The 19,677-nt window shown below is 42.2% G+C and overlaps 1 long non-coding RNA gene across 2 annotated transcripts in view; it reads left to right on the top strand.

The window, feature by feature from the left end:
- Positions 1–18,651, top strand: part of LOC126483612 (uncharacterized) — a 101,751-nt gene extending 83,100 nt beyond the window's left edge. For both annotated transcript variants that reach the window (XR_007587745.1, XR_007587743.1), the window contains exons 2-3: positions 6,319–6,409; positions 18,461–18,651. This is a non-coding gene — a long non-coding RNA (uncharacterized LOC126483612). The remainder of the gene's footprint in view (positions 1–6,318; positions 6,410–18,460) is intronic.
- Positions 18,652–19,677: the final 1,026 nt, after the last annotated feature.

Raw genomic sequence — 19,677 nt, 5'->3', positions numbered from 1 at the left:
TTGTGGATAGAATTAGACATGCTCTGTCAACCCCAATATACACTGGCTCAAAGTGCACTATAGGCTCCATTTGTGGAGGAACAAAGGTGGTTCTCATCCATTGCCTACATTAGCTAATAACGCGCCTCTGCCGTTGCACGGCTCCAAGAACAGCTTCAGCGTCGCCATACCTGGACTGCTAAAAATTTCTAACTAAAGATAAATGGAAGCATGGCAAGCATTTGCAACGTAGCCCCTGAGAAAGATACAATGAAAGTAAATGGTGCATGTTTCGCATGAAACATAGATTAAGTACTTTAACACGCAGCAAGGTACACTTCGAATTTGTGTAAGCTAATGAATTCGTGACGTTCAAATGTATGAAAAGCCAAGTATAATACATGATCAGATATGATATACAAGATAGTCGTTATGGCTATCAACAGATATCAATTCCGTGTATTTTATATTCCTTCTGAACATCCTCTCAGAATATTTGCTAAAAAATAACTTTACAATCTGCTAGAAATAGTGAGAGAAAGAGAGGAAGAAGCTATTTGTAAGAAAAACACACACACACACACACACACACACACACACACACAGACCGTATGTGCATTATATGTATATGTCTGAGATCTTCTCCCAAACGCCTAAATCTATTTCAACCGAATTTGGCACAAAAACAACAGGTCTCATAAGTACCAGCACAGTGGGGTTTATGACCTCCTAACACCAATAGGAGTAGAAGTGTGTGTTTTTTCCAGCTTCTGATGTATTGGCTTTTCTGCATGACAGGCATATTCTGTGGGAACAGTATCAGCCTGCCAAATCAACCTACTTTGCAGGGAAGCCTACATGCCAGGGGCAAGAAACGATTTTACAGGTCCCAGCATGTAGGCTGCACTGCATGACAAGCATCTTGCACTGCAATAATATGAGCCAGCTTAATCAAACTACTTTACATGGTGGCCTGTGCATTATGGTCAAATAAATGATCTTCAAGACACTTATGTCCTGCCCACCCTGCATGAAGGCTTGTTGTGGGAGTATGAGAGGGAGTAGAAGTTATGGGAAGAGTAGTGGGAGTGGCTGAAGTTGAGATGGATAGATGGTGGGGATGGACAGAGCCAGTGCAAGGAGGGAATAGGCAGAGATGTAAATGCTTGAGGCAAGTGCAAGGTTTAGAGAGGTAGGGACAGGTGAAAAAGGAAGAGAGGGAGGTGGAGATGGAAAGTGAGAGATGGAGGAGAAAATGGTCATAGGCAGTGGGGAGGAAGAAATTATAGGAGAGAGAGGGTGGAGGAAATGGACAAAGAGAGGGAGAGGGGGAGATGAAGATGCAGAGAAACTGGGGAGGAACAGATAGATAAACATGGGAAGGTGAGGTGGACAGACAATGGAAGAGGTAGACACAGAGAGGGGAGGAGCAGGTGTGTTGAATACGCATGTCAAACGCAAACATGGACAAAACTGAAGGTAAAACACTAGTATATATATATATATATAAGTGATGTAGAAGTGTATCTGTGTATGTCCACCATCTCCTTATAAACCACTGGATCCGTTGCAACAAATTTGGTGCACTTTTTTAACATCAGTCTTCTGACAGGTTTGATGCAGCCAACCACAAATTCGTCTATTGTGTGGAAGTCTCCATCTCAGAGTAGCATTTACAACCTATGTCCTCAATTATTTTCTGGGTATATTCAAATCTCTGTCTTCCTCTACAGTTTTTACCCTCTACAGCTCCCTCCAGTACCATGGAACAGATTTTCAGATGTCTTAGCAGATACTATCATCCTGTCCCTTCCTCTTGTCAGTGTTCTCCATATTTTCCTTTCCTCGCCAATTCTGTGAAGAACCTCTTCTTTTCTTGCCTGATCAATCCACCTAATTTTCAACATTCTTCTGTAGCGCCCCATCCCAAATACTTCGATTCTATCTGTTCCAGTTTTCCCACAGTCCACGTTTCACTCCCATATAATGCTACGCTCCAAACGCAATTTCTGAGGAATTTCTTCCTTATGTTCAGGCATATGTTTTACACTAGCAGACTTCTGTTGGTCAGGAATGCCCTTTATGCCAGTGTTAGTCTGTTTTGTATGCCCTCCTGGCTCAGTCCATGATGATTTACTTTGCTGCCTAGGTACCAGAATTCTTCTGCCTCGTCTACTTCGAGAACGCCATTCTGATGCCAAATTTCTCGCTGTTTTCATTTTCGCTTCTTCTCCATACTTTCCTCTTTCTTCGATTTACTCTCAACCCATATTCTGTACTCATTGGACTGTTCATTCCGTTCAGCACATCAGGTAATTCTCCCCCTCTTTAAATTAAGGTAGCGATGTCATCAGCGAATCTTATCGGCGATATCTTTTCACTTTGAATTTTAATCCCACTCTTGAATCCTTCTTTTATTTCTGTCATTGCTTCTTCAATGCATTAACAGTAGGGGCGAAAGACCACATCCTTTTTAATCTGAGCACTTCATTCTTGGTCTTCTACTCATATTTTTCCCTCCTGATTCTTGTACATATTGTACATTATTCATCTTTCCCTTAGCTTACCCTTATTTTCCTTAGAATTTCGAACGTCTTGGACCATTTGACTTTGACGAAAGCTTTTCCATGTCGACAGATTCTAAGAATGTGTCTTCATTTTACTTCAGTCTAGCTTCCATTATCAACTGGAACGTGAGAATTGCTTGTCTGGTGTGTTTGCCTTTCCGAAAGCCAAACTGCTCGTCATCTAACAGATCCTCAATTTTCTTTTCCATTCTTCTGCATATTGTTCTTGTCAGAAACTTGAATGCATGAGCTATTAAGCTAATTGTACGATAATGTCGGCTCTTGCTATCTTTGGAATCATGTTTTTCCGAAAGTATGATGGTACGTCGTTTGTCTCATACTTTCTGCGTACCAGCATGAATAGTCGTTTGGTTTCCACTTCCCTCAATGATTTAAAGTTCTGATGGAAAGTTATCCATCCCTTCTGCCTTATTCTGTCTTAAATCACCCAGAGCTCTTTTAAATTCTGAGTAATACTGTATCTCCTATCTCGTCCCGGTCGACTCCCACTTTTTCTTCTATCACATCATCATCAGACAATTCCTTTCCCTCACAGACGTCTACAGTTTACTCTTTCATCCTGTCCGCTCAACCCTCTGCATTTAACAGTAGAAATCCCATTGCACTCCTAACGTTATCACTCTTCCTTTTAATTTCAACGAAGGTTATTTCGAATTTTCAGTATGATGAGTCAGTCGGTCCAACAATCATTGCTGTTTCGATTTCTTCACATTTTTCATTTATCGAATTCTCAGTCTCCTCTGCACTTCCTATTTGTTTCTTACCTAAGTGACTTGTATTTCTGTATTCCTGAATTTCCCTGAACTTTTTTGTACCTCCTGCTTTCATCACTCTTCTGAAGTATTTCTTCTGTTGCCCATGATTTCTTCGCAGTTGCCTTCCTTGTACCAATATTTCTTTTTTCCGACTTCTGTGATTGCCCTTTACACAAATGTCCATTCTTTGTCAGCTGGATTGCCTACTGGGCTTTTTGTTAGCGCTGTATCTACAGCCTCAGAGAACTTAGGTGCATCTCTGGATTCCTTAGTATTTCCATTTCCCACTTCTTTTGCGCATTGATTCTTCATGACTAGTCTCTTAAACTTCAGCCTATTGTTTATTATCACTAAATTGTGATCTGAGACAATATCTGCTCCTGGGTACACCTTACAATCCAATGTGTGATTTCGGAATCTCTGCCTGACCTTGATATAATCTAAGTGAAATCTTCCAGTATCTCCCACCCTTTTCCAAGTATACGTCTTTCTCTTGTGATTCTTGAACAGAGTATTCGCTATTACTAGGTGAAATTTGTTACAGAACTGGATTTGTGTTCCTCCTCTCTCATTCCTATGTTCTCTGCTACCCTTTCTTCTACTCCTTCCCTAAAACTACGTTCCAATCTCCCATGTTTATTAGAGTTTCAACTCCCTTTACATTCTGAATTATCATTTCAATATCTTCTTGTACTTTCTCTAGCTCTTCATCATGTGCTTGCGATGTCAGCATGTATACCTGAACTATTGTTTCTGGTGTTTCTTTGCTGCCGATTGTACACATACTATTTACTTTCTGGGAATCAACATTGTGAGGCTGAAACCTCCTAGCTCCTATACGAGAAGAGATACAGGTGAATAGGGTTTTCAGATTCTTCCATCTAGCCCACACTGCCACGACAGGTGTCAGTATAGGTAGTACCAGAAAGTGTTGCTGGGGCTACATGTTGAGGTTGGCATGGCTGAGCAGAAAGAGGGGTAAGGAGGAAACAGATAGTGAGAGGGGAAGAAGGAGGAGGAGATGGGTGGATGGATGTAGACAGAGGGGGAAAAGGAAATGGAGAAACAGAGAGAGTATGGTGGAGGACATGGACAGATAGAGGTGGGAGGTTGCTGTAGTCAGAAGGATAGGGGAGGATAAGATGAACAGACAAAGAGTTGTCAGGAGTAGTTGGACAGAGAGAGAGGGTGAGGAGGAGGTGGACAGATAGAAAGGGCATTGAAGAAAATGGACAATGAGAGGGGAAAGGAGGAGTAGGACAGAGAGAGCTGGGACAAAGACAGAGAAATGGAGAAAGAGGAGGAGTTTGACAGGCAGAGACAGGTGGAGGATGAGACAGAAAGTGAAAGGGAGGAGGAGGAGGTGGACAGACAGCCATGTGGGAAGATGAAGTGGACAGATAGAGAGGTGGGAGGAGGAGATGGAGAGACAGAGACTGGGAGGAGGAGTAGATGGACACACAGGGAGGTGGGAGGATGAGGTGGACAAAAAGAGAGGGGAAAAAGGAGATGGACATAAAGAGCAGAGCAGGAAGAGATGGACAGAGACAGCGAGGAGGAGAAGGAGAAGGGAAATGAGGAGGAGGAAGAGGGGGATGTTTAGAGATGGGAGTATGAAAAGATGAACAGAGAAAGGTGAGAGAAGAAGATGGACAGAGAGGATGATGGATGGGGAGCTGACCTGAGGGACTGTGGAGGAAGATATTGGCACTTACAGTGGCGAGGAGGATATGGAAAGAGAGAGGCGTAAGGTCTGGATGGTCAGAAAGATCGTCCTAGTGTGGGATAACAGTATAATGACTATGCACTCCCGAACATGATATCGAAATCGTCGTTGTACTACCGAAATTGCTACAATCATTAGAATGCCACGTCACTAACTTCCGAAGATTTTGTCTCGACTCAGGAGGCAGTTTATCGCTTTCTTGGGGTTAAATTGTGGCCACAACATCCCTTTTATTTTTCGATAGTAAATATCAAAAAGTTCAACCAAAATGGCGATTATTAGTGGCGCAGGTAATTGCGTTTCCATGTCATCCTAAAACTGATGTCGCAGTATGCAATGATCTTCGACAAGCGAAATAATTAATTTGAATCAACTGTTAATTCAAATTTTAAAGTTTGTGTTCAATATGTACATTTTTGGGACTGTTAATCACTATACTTTTCACTGATAGACAATGTCCTGCTCCTATCCTTCAAGAATATGGGAAATATTCAGCGTAAAATTCAAGTAGACTTAATGTTTATGGACCGCAGATAACCACAGAGTATCACTTTAGAGTTGTAAAGGCCATTTTGTTTTATATCAGTATTATCAGTTCTTCAAAGTATCTTCTGATTAGATAATTTTCAAAAACATCTTGGTTAGGGTAATATCAAACAAATCATTCGAGCAACGTATTTATGTTATCTTCAATATATCAAACATATTTATTGCACAGAGCAATTTACATGCTACAGCCATATAATTAATGTTAAGTTTCTGAGAATGTACAAAAGCAATCATGGATAGGTCAGAAGTGAACATATTTTGACATATACAGTATTTTATTTTATTTGTTATACTGGCGTAACAGTTGACACAGCAGTTAAATGTAGCTGCAGGCTGCACGGCCGTCGACTCCGGGCAGATTACATTCGGCCATGCGAACAACCTGTGCAGCAGTGAAAACTGCCGTCCTCTCCCACGTACTTGCTTCGTCGCTGATGTAACAAAGAAACAAACACAAATGTTTTGTATTTATTTCAGTTTACATTTCTATCAACATTCATTCACAGCAGTATGCTCCATACATCTTATTTTGACACTCGCAAATAATGCGACGCTTAGAATCATCTGAAGAAAGGAATTGGGTGTCTGAAACCGGTAAAGAAATAAGATTTCTTTTGTGTAAGAACTACAGTTGCTAATGATCGATAAAAAAACTAAATACCTGTATGTTTATTTCAATACATTAAAGTGTAAAATAACTCAGACAAAATCTTTGTTCCAGGGACGCTTCTCCAGAAATTATGAGTATCTTACTGAAGCTGTGCTTTGTACTGCTGGCGTTGTCAACTGTTGCTAGAGCTGATGATAAAGAGGTGAGAAAGAAACTTTGTTTCATGCCTAAATTGTTTTCCTTCTGAACAGTATAATTATTTCTTTTAACATTGAAATACTGGGGGCCATTAGGCTGTCTCGTACATCCAACCAGTCGTTGTCCGTTACATTTTTTTGTGACAAGCATGTTATAACTAACATCGAACATAGAATTCAACATTTGGAAACTAGTATGATATGGATAGTGCAGAAAAAAAACAGTTGATATCTGTTTACTGCAAGTACGACAATTAAGACAACTTACACGCAAGTAGATTGAAACTATGAAGACTAGCAGGAATGGACGAGAGAGAAACTGTAGAAGAAGGACAGAAAGAGAACATGGTAAAGAACGAATCATGTAGGCAGGGGAAAAGAAAGTAGCGTGACTAGTGGAGAACTGGAAAGAGTAACAAACAAACTGGAAGAATATGGGAGTATTTGCCTTAATGTTTGACAAAAGGGAAACCGGTCATGTACATTAACCGTTGAGGGAGCGTATGAGGCCAACAGAAATAAGTGCTTCACCTGCTTCATAAAAACAACAAGGCACACAACTGTCTGTAGGGTAGCTTTATCCAGAGCCAGACAGCAGCAACAGAGAAGGAGTTTGCAGAAGTTTTTGTTTTATGGATGTACAAAGGTTCCTTATTAGCTAAGTGAGACCTTGTCTTTCGTTTATGACGAGATGACAGGTAACTGATCCCCGAGGTGAGGTTCTGCGGAGTAAGCACATTGAGCAGCTGACGAAGTGAAGTATACATGACTGTGGTAGTAGGGAAGTTGACTGGCCACAATTATCCGAACTGGACTTATGAAGCACTGACGTGGGCAATGGGATGTTGCAGTAGTAACGCAGACACGCATTCGTGGGTAGTTCTGACCGACTAGATGAGAGCCAGCCACGGTGTGCCGCGTTTCATGCGAGCTGAATAACCTGTCTTGTGTGCTGAACAGATACTATTGGAATAATCGCACATGGTATGGTTGTGTGTAAGTTGCCATTCTTTCCTTAATTTATTCGTAAAGGGAAACGAAAACATAGTACAATATTTATGTTGCAACGATTTGCGCGCTGTGAGTCCTTTAAATAATGTTAAAGTACAGGGCTATTACAAATGATTGAAGCGATTTCATAAATTCACTGTAGCTCCATTCATTGACATATGGTCACGACACACTACAGATACGTAGAAAAACTCATAAAGTTTTGTTTGGCTGAAGCCGCACTTCAGGTTTCTGCCGCCAGAGTGCTCGAGAGCGCAGTGAGATAAAATGGCGACAGGAGCCGAGAAAGCGTATGTCGTGCTTGAAATGCACTCACATCAGTCAGTCATAACAGTGCAATGACACTTCAGGACGAAGTTCAACAAAGATCCACCAACTGCTAACTCCATTCGGCGATGATATGCGCAGTTTAAAGCTTCTGGATGCCTCTGTAAGGGGAAATCAACGGGTCGGCCTGCAGGAGCGAAGAAACGGTTGAACGCGTGCGGGCAAGTTTCACGCATAGTGAAGTGAAAGATTCAGTGTTTAAACCTCCTCTACCAAGAAACGTGCCAGAACTGGGAGCTTGCATCAACAATGCTTTCGAACTCATTGATGGGGACATGCTGCGCCGAGTGTGGGAGGAACTTGATTATCGGCTTGATGTCTGCCGAAACACTAAAGGGGCACATATCGAACATTTGTGAATGCCTAAAAAAACTTTTTGAGTTTTTGTATGTGTGTGCAAAGCATTGTGAAAATATCTCAAATAATAAAGTTATTGTAGAGCTGTGAAATCGCTTCAATCATTTGTAATAACCCTGTATTTTTTTATGTGTTTCATCGTCAGATAGGTCACATTTTATTATGAAACATATTTAATTAGGAATCAGTAGTAAATATCTCATGTAAGTTGTAATACAGAAAATAATATTTTAATAGCTTATTCCCTCTGCCAATGAATGATTGCTGTAATGTTTTGAAAAGCATTGCGAGGTTTATATGAAGATAGTAATTGTTCTCGAAAGAACAGATACCATTGATGACCGTGAAGCTTCTCTAGAATAAATGATAATGTCTAGTAGGAACATTACGTATGTAGATTGTGGACAGTTGGGAATGTGGGTCTCACGGGAAGCGTGCAAGGGATAAGGCCCTGCAGTCTCGCTATTCATCTGTGTCCTCGGTGGTTCAGATGGACAGAGCGTCTGCCATGTAAGCAGAAGGTCCCGGGTTTGAGTCCCGGTCGGGGCACACATTTTCAGCTGTCCCCATCGTGTATATCACCAGCACCTGTCGGCGGCTGAGGGTTTCAATTAATTATCATTTACTGTAAGGTTGTTATTTGCGAGACTTGAATTTTAGTGAACCTTTAGAGCAAAGAAAATCTGATTTTTTTTCTTACGTCTTGAGTTAAAGTGTAACTCATGATTCATAAATTAAATAGTACATTTATTCAGATCTCACGACATATTCACGTCGGTTGGCGGGAATTTTCCATTCCTCGTATATGAATACAATTGCATATAGGTTTGTGAATTTAGAACTCCAAAAACGGCGGCGCCCTTGTATCTGACGGTAAATTAGGACATAATATAAAGTTCCAGTCGGTATAATGGTGATTAACAGAGCAGTACAGGCATCTAGGAGGACATGTTGATCTACACTGTGTGTGATCATGTTGACTAACACACCTGGCGCAGCATGGTTTACTCCGATCCTGCGTCCATACGTGATAAAACCGGAGGCAGTTATAAAACTAACTATGGTGTAGAACCCCGCACCTCAAGTAAAATGAGACGTTGTATGGATGTCGTCGAGACCTGAATGTCACCTGAAGTCCTACAGTAATTCGATAGATGGATTCACCACTGACCTCTTGTTTTTAGGAGTATGCTTTTAATTTTAACCATATAGGTGATGGTATATTGTGAGGGGTCAACTGAACTTTTAACATACCCCGGTGGATGCCAGAATGATCGCATTAGTTGGATTGCCTGATAGATCGCATCCCGTAGGCTCATATACTTCAGCAGGTCTGTAGCGCAATAGGTAACTAACAGATAACAATTGGTCCTAGCAAACATCAGACATGATAAATAGGGGGTCATCTATCAACTGGAACACTGATACACATTAACCCCTATTTATTATAATGTCCCACACTAAAGTACTCGCGAACAAGAAATAATCATAGGAGCTATTCGATCTTAAAAAAATGCAGAGAACACGAAAACTGACAACTGTTAACATGGAATAGTCATAATCTAGCACTGAAATGAACTGGCAGAGACTAGATTGTTAGGAAAATGGGACAAAACTGGGATCTTACAAATGAGTTATAGAAATACAAATCCACTATGCACGCAAGGTGATAGCCTGACTGTGTCAAAAGAATGAAAAACTACATCATGCACGTAACACTAACAATAGAGACGTGAGTGAATCTTCAGTTGCTTGGGAACAAGAGATTCGCGGACTCTGCTTTATCCTAACAATGCATCTAAAGACATTCAGTAAGTCTCACACCCTGTTGACCAACGCTACAATTTCTCACCATATTCTGCATTCAGTAATGTGGAGAGTTGTGAGTGCAGAGGTCTGGTGCCGTCTGCTTTACATCAGCTGTCAATTGTGGCAACACCTGTTCTCTTCAGACTCGACAGACAAGGCGCTCTCTTCAGAATCTGCAGCCAAAAGCGTTACCTTCAGAACCCGTCGACCAAGTACTCTCTTCTGAAACATTCTTCTCTCTACTACTCCCGACAAATCCTGTGTCTCAGTGAGAAAGGCTCTGCAAAATGGTGGCCAATGATATTGTTGTTAGCCAAATAACTAGCTCCCCAGCAAGAAAATGTTGCTCAATATTAACCAACTGACTAATTCCAATGTACGCAGTTCTTAAACAATTCTGTGTTGCACCTCAACTATTGAGTTATGTTTTTCTCACTTCAGCCAATACGCTAGCCTCCACGACTGAATTTCTTGAAAAATGGCTCCTGACTTTCTCTTCTCCACAATTCTTTAACCAATGAGGAAACCTCTTAAAACTTTTAGAACAATTGGGTGTTCACCCGGGTATAGGAGTCCCAGAAAGTAGGTCCAATGCTTTACAAACATAAAAAAGAATTATTGAACACAAGGAAGTTATGTTACTTCTCACGAAATACAGAGATCAGTGTGTATGGTGAGCTTCCACCAACATAGCATTCCAGGAGGGCGACTCTTTGGTGAAAAACAGTACTTTTAAAGTGTTTTTAGACCAGAAGGCACTGCTGGTAAAAACCAAGATCCTGCATTAGTGCAGATGCTCGTCACAGCACGTTACATAAGTTCTTTGAATGGAAACCTGCACCCCATATTGCACAGGGCACATTATGAAAAAAAAAAACTGCCAGAGTGCGGCTCCCAGGAGCCCGGAACAAACAGATCTTCAGTTGTTGCATTGTACCTGGTGCTAATGGACACTTCACTTCAGCCCCGTCGCTTTCTCCTTTGAAAACCGAATCAAAACTGCCAGGGTGTCGAACCAGTCAGCGAGTCACTGCCCTGGCTCTCTATGCTACCCTGACTCTTCATGGACCCAACGAAACTACAGAAAATACCACATAGAAAGCTCCCAACAGGAAAGAGAAATAATCAGTATGAAAGTAGATGGATTAATCTCGGCAGTTATTGCAGTAAATTATTACAAGCGCTGAATATCTGTTAACTGACAAGGGCAGAACTCAGACTGCGACGAATTTAAATCGTTTATGAATTAAACTCGAGATGTACCAATTGAGCAATGAACTGATGCTTATAAATATTAATTACTATGTCGTCATCATTTAAATCCGTATCGATATTGTGGGTAATTCCCTATCTATCATGTGTGTCGATACAGAACATTCTCTTTCAGTGATAATGACATAAGTGAACTAGATTGCTAGATATGAGTTCAACTCTTACCTTATTTCTCTTTGATATCAACAGTTTGATTATTACATCGTTACTTGCTTTAAACGAGAGTATACCTACAGCCATAGGACGGAATGTTCCCACATTTTGCGATTACTCTCAAGGTATATTATACAGGGTGGTCCATTGATCGTGACCGGGCTAAATATGTCACGAAATAAGCGTCAAACGATAAAACTACAAACAACGAAACTTGTCTAGCTTGAAGAAGGAAACCAGATGGCGCTATGGTTGGCCAGCTAGATGGCGCTGCCATACATCAAACGGATATCAACTGCTTTTTTTTTAAATAGGAACCCCCATTTTTTATTACATTTTCGTGTAGCACGTAAAGAAATATGAATGTTTTAGTTCGACCACTTTTTTCGCTTTGTGATCGATGACGCTGTGTAATAGACACAAACATCTGGCTCACAATTTTACACGAGCAGTTGACAACAGGTAGGTTTTTTAAGTTGAAATACAGAACGTAGGTACGTTTGAACATTTTATTTCGGTTGTTCCAATGTGATACATGTACCTTTGTGAACTTATCATTTCTGAGAACGCATGCTGTTACAGCGTGGTTACCTGTAAATAGCACATTAATGCAATAAATGCTCAAAATGATGTCTGTCAACCTCAATGCATTTGGCAATACGTGTAACGACATTCCTCTCAACGGCGAGTAGTTCGCCTTCCGTAATGTTCGCACATGCATTAACAATGCGCTGACAAATGTTGTCAGGCGTTGTCGGTGGATCACGATGGCAAATATCCTTCAACTTTCCCAACAGAAATAAATCGGGGGACGTCAGATCCGGCGAACTTGCGGGCCATAGTATGGTGCTTCGACGAACAATCCACCTCTCATGAAATATGCCATTCAATACCGCTTCAACCGCATGCGATCTATGTGCCGGACATCCATCATATTGGAAATATATCGCAATTCTTTCATGCAATGAAACATCTTGTAGTAACATCGGTAGAACATTACGTAGGAAATCAGCATACATTGCACCATTTAGATTGCCATCGATAAAACGGGGGCGAATCATCCTTCCTCCCACAATGCCGCACCATACATTAACCCGCCAAGGTCGCTGATGTTCCACTTGTCGCAGCCATCGTGGATATTCCGTTGCCGAATAGTGCACATTATGCCGGTTTACGTTACCGCTGTTGGTGAATGACGCTTCGTCGCTAAATAGAACGCGTGCAAAAAATCTGTCATCGTCCCGCATTTTCTATTGTGCCCAGTGGCAGAACTGTACACGACGTTCAAAGATGTCGCCATGCAATTCCTGCTGCATAGACATATGGTACGGGTGCAATCGATGTTGATGTAGCATTCTCAACACCGACGTTTTTGAGATTCCCGATTCTCGCGCAATTTGTCTGCTATTGATGTGCGGTTTAGCCGCGACAGCAGCTAAAACACCAACTTGGGCGTCATCATTTGTTGCAGGTCGTGGCTGACGTTTCACACGTGGCTGAACAGATCCTGTTTCCTTAAATAACGTAACTATCTGGCGAACGGTCCGGACACTTGGATGATGTCGTCCAGGATACCGAGCAGCATACACAGCACACGCCCGTTGGGCATTTTGATCACAGTAGCCATACATCAACACGATATCGACCTTTTCCGCAATTGGTAAACGGTCCATTTTAATACGGGTAATGTATCACGAAGCAAATACCGTCCCCACTGGAGGAATGTTGCGTGATGCCACGTACTTATACGTTTGCGACTATTACAGCGCCATCTATGACAAAGCAAAAAAAGTGGTTCAACTAAAACATTCATATTTCTTTACGTACTACACGAATATGTAATAAAATGGGGGTTCCTATTTAAAAGAATGCAGTTGATATCCGTTTGACCTATGGCAGCGCCATGTACCGGGCCATCTATGGAGCCGTCTGGTTTCCTCCTTCAAGCTAGACGAGTTTCGTTCTTTGTAGTTTTTTTCGTTTGGTATGTTAAGTCCCATAGTGCTCAGAGCCATTTGAACCATTTTTTCGTTTGAAGCTTATTTCGTGAGACATTTGGCCCGGTCACTATCAATGGACCACCCTGTACACGGACCCTTATTATAGTGACCGTAACGATTGCTTTTAGCTAGGATCGTTGAAATCCTCTGTTTTACTAGTCTAGTGCTTTGGGTATAACAGTTGCCGACACAGTTTGAGTGGAATTGCTCCGATGACTGTCTACATGTATAAACATGCCGCCATTCTGATCATTTACGGTAAGTCCGAGCTGCGAAGAACAACTGACTGTAGCTGACATGCCAGCATTGTTACCAGTACTAGGGTGCCGACACTCACATAAACTGTACAGAGCGAGGGAGCTCAGTGGTTGGCACACTGGAGTCGCATTCGGGAGGATGACGGTTCAAACCGGCGTCCAGCCATCCAGATTTAAGTTTTCAGTGATTTCCCTAAATCACTTAAGACAAAACCCGGGAAGGTTCCTTTGAAAGGACACGCCCGACTTCCTTCTATGCTCTCCCATAATCAGAGCTTGTGCTCCGTCTCTAATCTCCTCGGTGTCAACAGGATGTTAAACATTGATCTCCTCCCTCCTCACATACACTGTCTCTCTGAGTCCAGAGGAAGTCTCTGGCGCTTTCCTCTATAGAACGGGCTCTTGGAGCTGTTGTGGTTGGACCTACGTCTGGCGTAATGGTAATTCATGCTGGGCTGTTGATTTGTAAGTTATGGGCCGTCTGCAGCCTGGCATGACACTTTGGTTTTTAGGGGTATCTTTTCCGTAATCACCGCTGGTGGGGTCAGCATAACATGTAGCGATCCCACTCGCTTTCAATTGACCACTATCAACTGGGGTTTTCGCCCACTTTCTTTCGAATGTCCCACTGCTCAACCTATTGGTGTGAATACTGTAGAGAAGTGGAAATACGGAATGTATGAGTTGACTTGTTTACACTTGGTTCAAATCAAATGGTTCAAATGACTCTGAGCACTATGGGACTTAACATCTATGGTCATCAGTCCCCTAGAACTTAGAACTACTTAAAGCTAACTAACCTAAGAACAGCACACAACACCCAGCCATCACGAGGCAGAGAAAATCCCTGACCCCGCCGGCAATCGAACCCGGGAACCCGGGCGTGGGAAGCGAGAACGCTACCGCACGACCACGAGATGCGGGCGTTTACACTTGGTAACAGCGACTCACTTACAACCGCTGGTTGCGTGCGTCTGAATAATGGACACTGGGCTCCACTTGCAGAACATCCGGGCATGTTGTACTGTGATCACCACCCGAAAATGTTTAGTTAGCTGGTTAGTTTCATGTTCCATGGATTAATTTGCACGGTAAATCGTAATGATGTCATTTTGCATTCGCGTCGCAAATTAATTTGTAAATATGATAACGTGCTGACATTTATAAGGTTTTTTTTTTTTTTTTTTTTTTTTAGTATAGCGATGTGAGTTAGTAATTCCTACCCATCACCTTTCAAACATTACGATAATATAAATTCTTCTACGGAATAGAAGGAATTGTCAAGGATAAAATTTTCAGATTGTCTTCAAATTATACTTTGGTACTGACTGTTAGACATCTCATATAACTAGGTAAGTCATTAAAAATTTTAGTTGCAGCTTCATGCATCTCTTTTTGTGATAACCGGCCGCGGTGGCCGAGCGGTTCTAGGCGCTTCAGTCCGGAACCGTGCGACTGCTACGGTAGCAGGTTCGAATCCTGCCTCGGGCATGGATGTGTGTGATGTCGTTAGTTTAGTTACGTTTCTACATCTACATCTACATTTATACTCCGCAAGCCACCCAACGGTGTGTGGCGGAGGGCACTTTACGTGCCAGTGTCATTACCTCCCTTTCCTGTTCCAGTTGCGTATGGTTCGTGGGAAGAACGACTGCCGGAAAGCCTCCGTGCGCGCTCGAATCTCTCTAATTTTACATTCGTGAACTCCTCGGGAGCTATAAGTAGGTGGAAGCAATATATTCGATATCTCATCCAGAAAAGCACCCTCTCGAAACCTGGACAGCAAGCTACACAGCGATGCAGAGCGCCTCTCTTGAGTATGCTAAACATCTCCGTAACGCTATCACGCTTACCAAATAACCCTGTGACGTAACGCGCCGCTCTTCTTTGGATCTTCTCCATCTCCTCCGTCAACCCGACCTGGTACGGATCCCACACTGATGAGCAATACTCAAGTACAGGTCGAACGAGTGTTTTGCAAGCCACCTCCTTTGTTGATGGACTACATTTTCTAAAGACTCTCCCAATGAATCTCAACCTGCCTTACTAACAATTAATTTTATATGATCATTCCACTTCAAATCGTTCCGCACGCATACTCCCAGATATTTTACAGAAGTAACTGCTACCAGTGTTTCTTCCGCTATCTTATAATCATACAATAAAGGATCCTTCTTTCTATGTATTCGCAATACATTACATTTTTCTATGTTAAGGGTCAGTTGCCACTCCCTGCACCAAGTGGCTATCCGCTGCAGATCTTCCTGAATTTCGCTGCAATTTCCTAATGCTGCAACTTCTATGTTTAAGTAGTTCTAAGTTCTAGGGGACTAATGACCTCAGATGTTAAGTCCCATAGTACTCAGAGTCATTTGAACAGTTTTTTTTTGTGTGTGCTAAAGACGATCTTTATGTGGAATAATGAATGCAAATTTTCCTTCTGGTATTGTAATTGTATACATCGATGTTCCTTTTAGAACTGTTATGGATTATTTGCAACAAACTTCTTATGTGAATAAATGTACTATGAAGCAATAGTCAGGGCCCCCATCTCCTTCAACAGATTTCCACAAGATGACAGGTGGCGAGCACGACATATTATCCTTACAGCGTGTTTTTGAGCAATGAAGATTTTCTTTCTGAAAGACGACTTACTTCAGAACACTATTCTGTTTGATGTTATTAAATGAAAATATACAGAATGCGTCAGCTGAATGATTTGTCTCTTCCCAAAGATTTGCAATGATTCTACGTGGAAATGTAGCTGAACTAAACTGTTTTAGAAATTTCAAAATGATCTTTGTCCAATTTAAATCATCAACAATATGTAGATCTAAGAATTTTGAAGTTTCCACACTATTTATTTATTTATTCTAACAACCCTTTTGGAGGGTACGTTAAATCAACTTTGGTTTCGCTTCTTTGTTCTTATTTTTCGTTGCTGCCAGACTTTCTTCATCTTTCGTTCCTTTGCTTCCTGGGTCCACTTTCTTCCTTTTTCAGACGTCTTTCTTACGTGAAATCCTTTCTCTTCCTTTTCTTCCTGTGTCCACTTTCTTCCTTTTTCAGACGTCTTTCAATCGTGAAATCCTGCCTCTTTTGTTACTTCTCTAAAAGTCAATCTGTTGTCTATCGTGTCCAGTTTATTTTCTGTGTTTTTCATATCTTTGTCAATTTGGATGAACCATGTGCAATTGGATTTGTAACTGTTTAGTAACTTATTATTCATTCGTTATATGTGTCCACAAAACTGTAGCCTTCTTTTCCTCGTTACATGAATTACCTTTCCCATTTTCAAATACGACTCCCGTTTTATCTTAATTTATATTCAATATTACTGTTACTTCTAGGCCCCAGTATTTTCCTTGTACCTCTTCATTCAACTTTTTCAGTTTTTCAAGATCCCCAGATCTCCTTCACCGAAGTGTTTCTGCTCTGCACAGTTTTTCAGGCCTTCTCACTGTTTGATAGCATCTTAGTTTTGTGTTCCAGGACAAAGTTTTTTTGTTATATACGTTTTTCGTCATTTGGAATGCTCTTTCCGCACTATTAATTACTTCCTCGCCATGTGTTACACACGCGCTAGATACGCACAATAGCCTTTTTGTCCTCCCATGGTTCTTCATCTGTAGGAATGACTTTTACTGTGCTGAAAATACTGAAAATAAGTATCACTTTGGTAGCCCTCGGTCAAGGTTTTCGTGATGTAACATCTTTCCATTTCCGTCAGTGTACTTTCGTTTGCGTTATTTGGAACTGAGAATCTGAGTACCAAAAGGTCGGCACAAACTATTCTGAGTGTGTAGTTTTGAGGAACATTTTTGCTCCTTTGCGAGATGCAGGTGACTGAACAAGAGGGAAGACCCCAGAAGTGTCGGAAATATTGCGACAGCTTGGAATTGTGCAATAAATCGAAAAGCCTTCGCCACGTACGACTCTTCGCTCGCGTACCTCAGCATCTTAGAAGCAAAGCTGCGATTACGGGAAGAAAGACAACTTGACTGAAAAAGCACAACAATACTGTTGTGGCGTAACAAGCTAGCTACGCCACACTGAGAAGGGAGCCGAAAGGCACGCGTACACACACGCCGACTGGCGTCAAGTCTGGAACAGGATAAGTAGTGAATTCTAATAAGAAAAGTATGCAGCTCCTCAAATACTTAACTTTATTCCATGTTGTGGTACATCGCTGTTGATAATACAAATAAGACTCTCTTCAGATACGGTTAATGGCGCCTTGCTAGGTCGTAGCCATGGACTTAGCTGAAGGCTATTCTAACTGTCTCTCGGCAAATGAGAGAAAGGCTTCGTCATTGTTGTCGCTAGCAAAGTCGTCGTACAACTGGGGCGAGTGCTATTCCGTATCTCGAGACCTGCCTTGTGGTGGCGTTCGGTCTGCGATCACACAGTGGCGACACGCGGGTCCGACATGTACTAAATGGACCGCGGCCGATTTAAGCTACCACCTAGCAAGTGTGGTGTCTGGCGGTGACACCACAAATACAGTTCATGCGGTCAGAATGTAAGGGTACCACATGATCTTCATGACTTTCATTGTCGATAAATACATTCAGAAGGAGGCAATATTAGCCACAAACTGCGATCGTTTACTAGCATGATTAGTAGTTTATTAGACGTTTTGTCGCTATCCCTTCAGGGATATTACAATTTACACTCAATAGTGAATGGCTGCATCTTGGAAATTCGATGTAAAGTGACAAATCAATGACCATGGTTGCTTATACCACAAAGATTAATTGCAATTCAGGCCTTATTCGGTTATTAACACAGAATTCTGGAAATTGAAATTGCTCCTAAATTGGTCACGTCCGAAGCTCCACTCTCAAAATATCCTTCGTCTCTGTTGCAGTGTCCGGATCCATGCAGGTCGTCGCCCTGCGCCAAAGGAGAGCGCTGCGTGCCAGAGCAGGTGGTGTGTGTCAGAGCGCCGTGCTGCGACGTCCCGTCTTGCGTCAAGACTAGCGGTCGCACGCCTGCCTAACTGAAACATTTTTGTAACTCATCTGTGTGATCAATAAACTGCTATTAATGTTGTATTAACATGTCACGTTTTCCTATGATTGCTCCCCTTAGTAAGTGTCCGTTTACAAAGGCAAAATAATCTAAGTTAAATGAAAGTTCTGTGACAAAGAAATGAGTTTTGTTTAGTGTCTCGTAAGGTCACCATGTAATACACTACTGGCCATTAAAATTGCTACACCAAGAAGAAATGCAGATGATAAACAGGTATTCATTGGACTAATATATTACACTAGAACTGACATGTGATTACATTTTCACGCAATGTCGGTGCATAGATCCTGAGAAATCAGTACCCAGAACAACCACCTCTGGCCGTAATAACGACCTTGATACGCCTGGGCATTGAGGGAAACAGAGCTTGGATGGCGTGTACAGGTACAGCCACCCATGCAGCTTCAACACGATACCATAGTTCATCAAGAGTAGTGACTGGCGTATTGTGACGAGCCAGTTGCTCGGCCACCATTGACCAGACGTTTTCAATTGGTGAGAGATCCGGAGAATGTTCTGGCCAGGGCAGCAGTCGAACATTTTCTGTATCCATAAAGGCCCGTACAGGACCGGCAACATGCGGTCGTGCATTATCCTGCTGAAATGTAAGGTTTCGCAGGGATCGAATGAAGGGTAGAGCCACGGGTCGTAACACATCTGAAATGTAACGTCCAGTGTTCAAAGTGCCGTCAATGCGAACAAGAGGTGACCGAGACGTGTAACCAATGGCACCCCCAGTATGGCGATGACGAATACACGCTTCCAATGTGCATTCACCGCGATGTCGCCAAACACGGATGCGACGATCATGATGCTGTAAACAGAACCTGGATTAATCCGAAAAAATTTCGTTTTGCCATTCGTGCACCCCGGTTCGTCGTTGAGTACACAATCGCAGGCGCTCCTGTCTGTGATGCAGCATTCAAGGGTAACCACAGCCATGGTCTCCGAGCTGATAGTGCATGCTGCTGCAAACATCGCCGAACTGTTCGTGCAGATGGTTGTTGTCTTGCAAACGTCCCCGTCTTTTGACCCAGGGATCGAGACGCGGCT

The sequence above is a fragment of the Schistocerca serialis genome, chromosome 6 (assembly GCF_023864345.2).
Source record: "Schistocerca serialis cubense isolate TAMUIC-IGC-003099 chromosome 6, iqSchSeri2.2, whole genome shotgun sequence".
Classification (NCBI taxonomy): Eukaryota; Metazoa; Arthropoda; class Insecta; order Orthoptera; family Acrididae; genus Schistocerca; species Schistocerca serialis.
The sequence above is the reverse complement of the archived record's forward strand: the minus strand, read 5'-3'. Positions and strand labels throughout refer to the sequence as shown.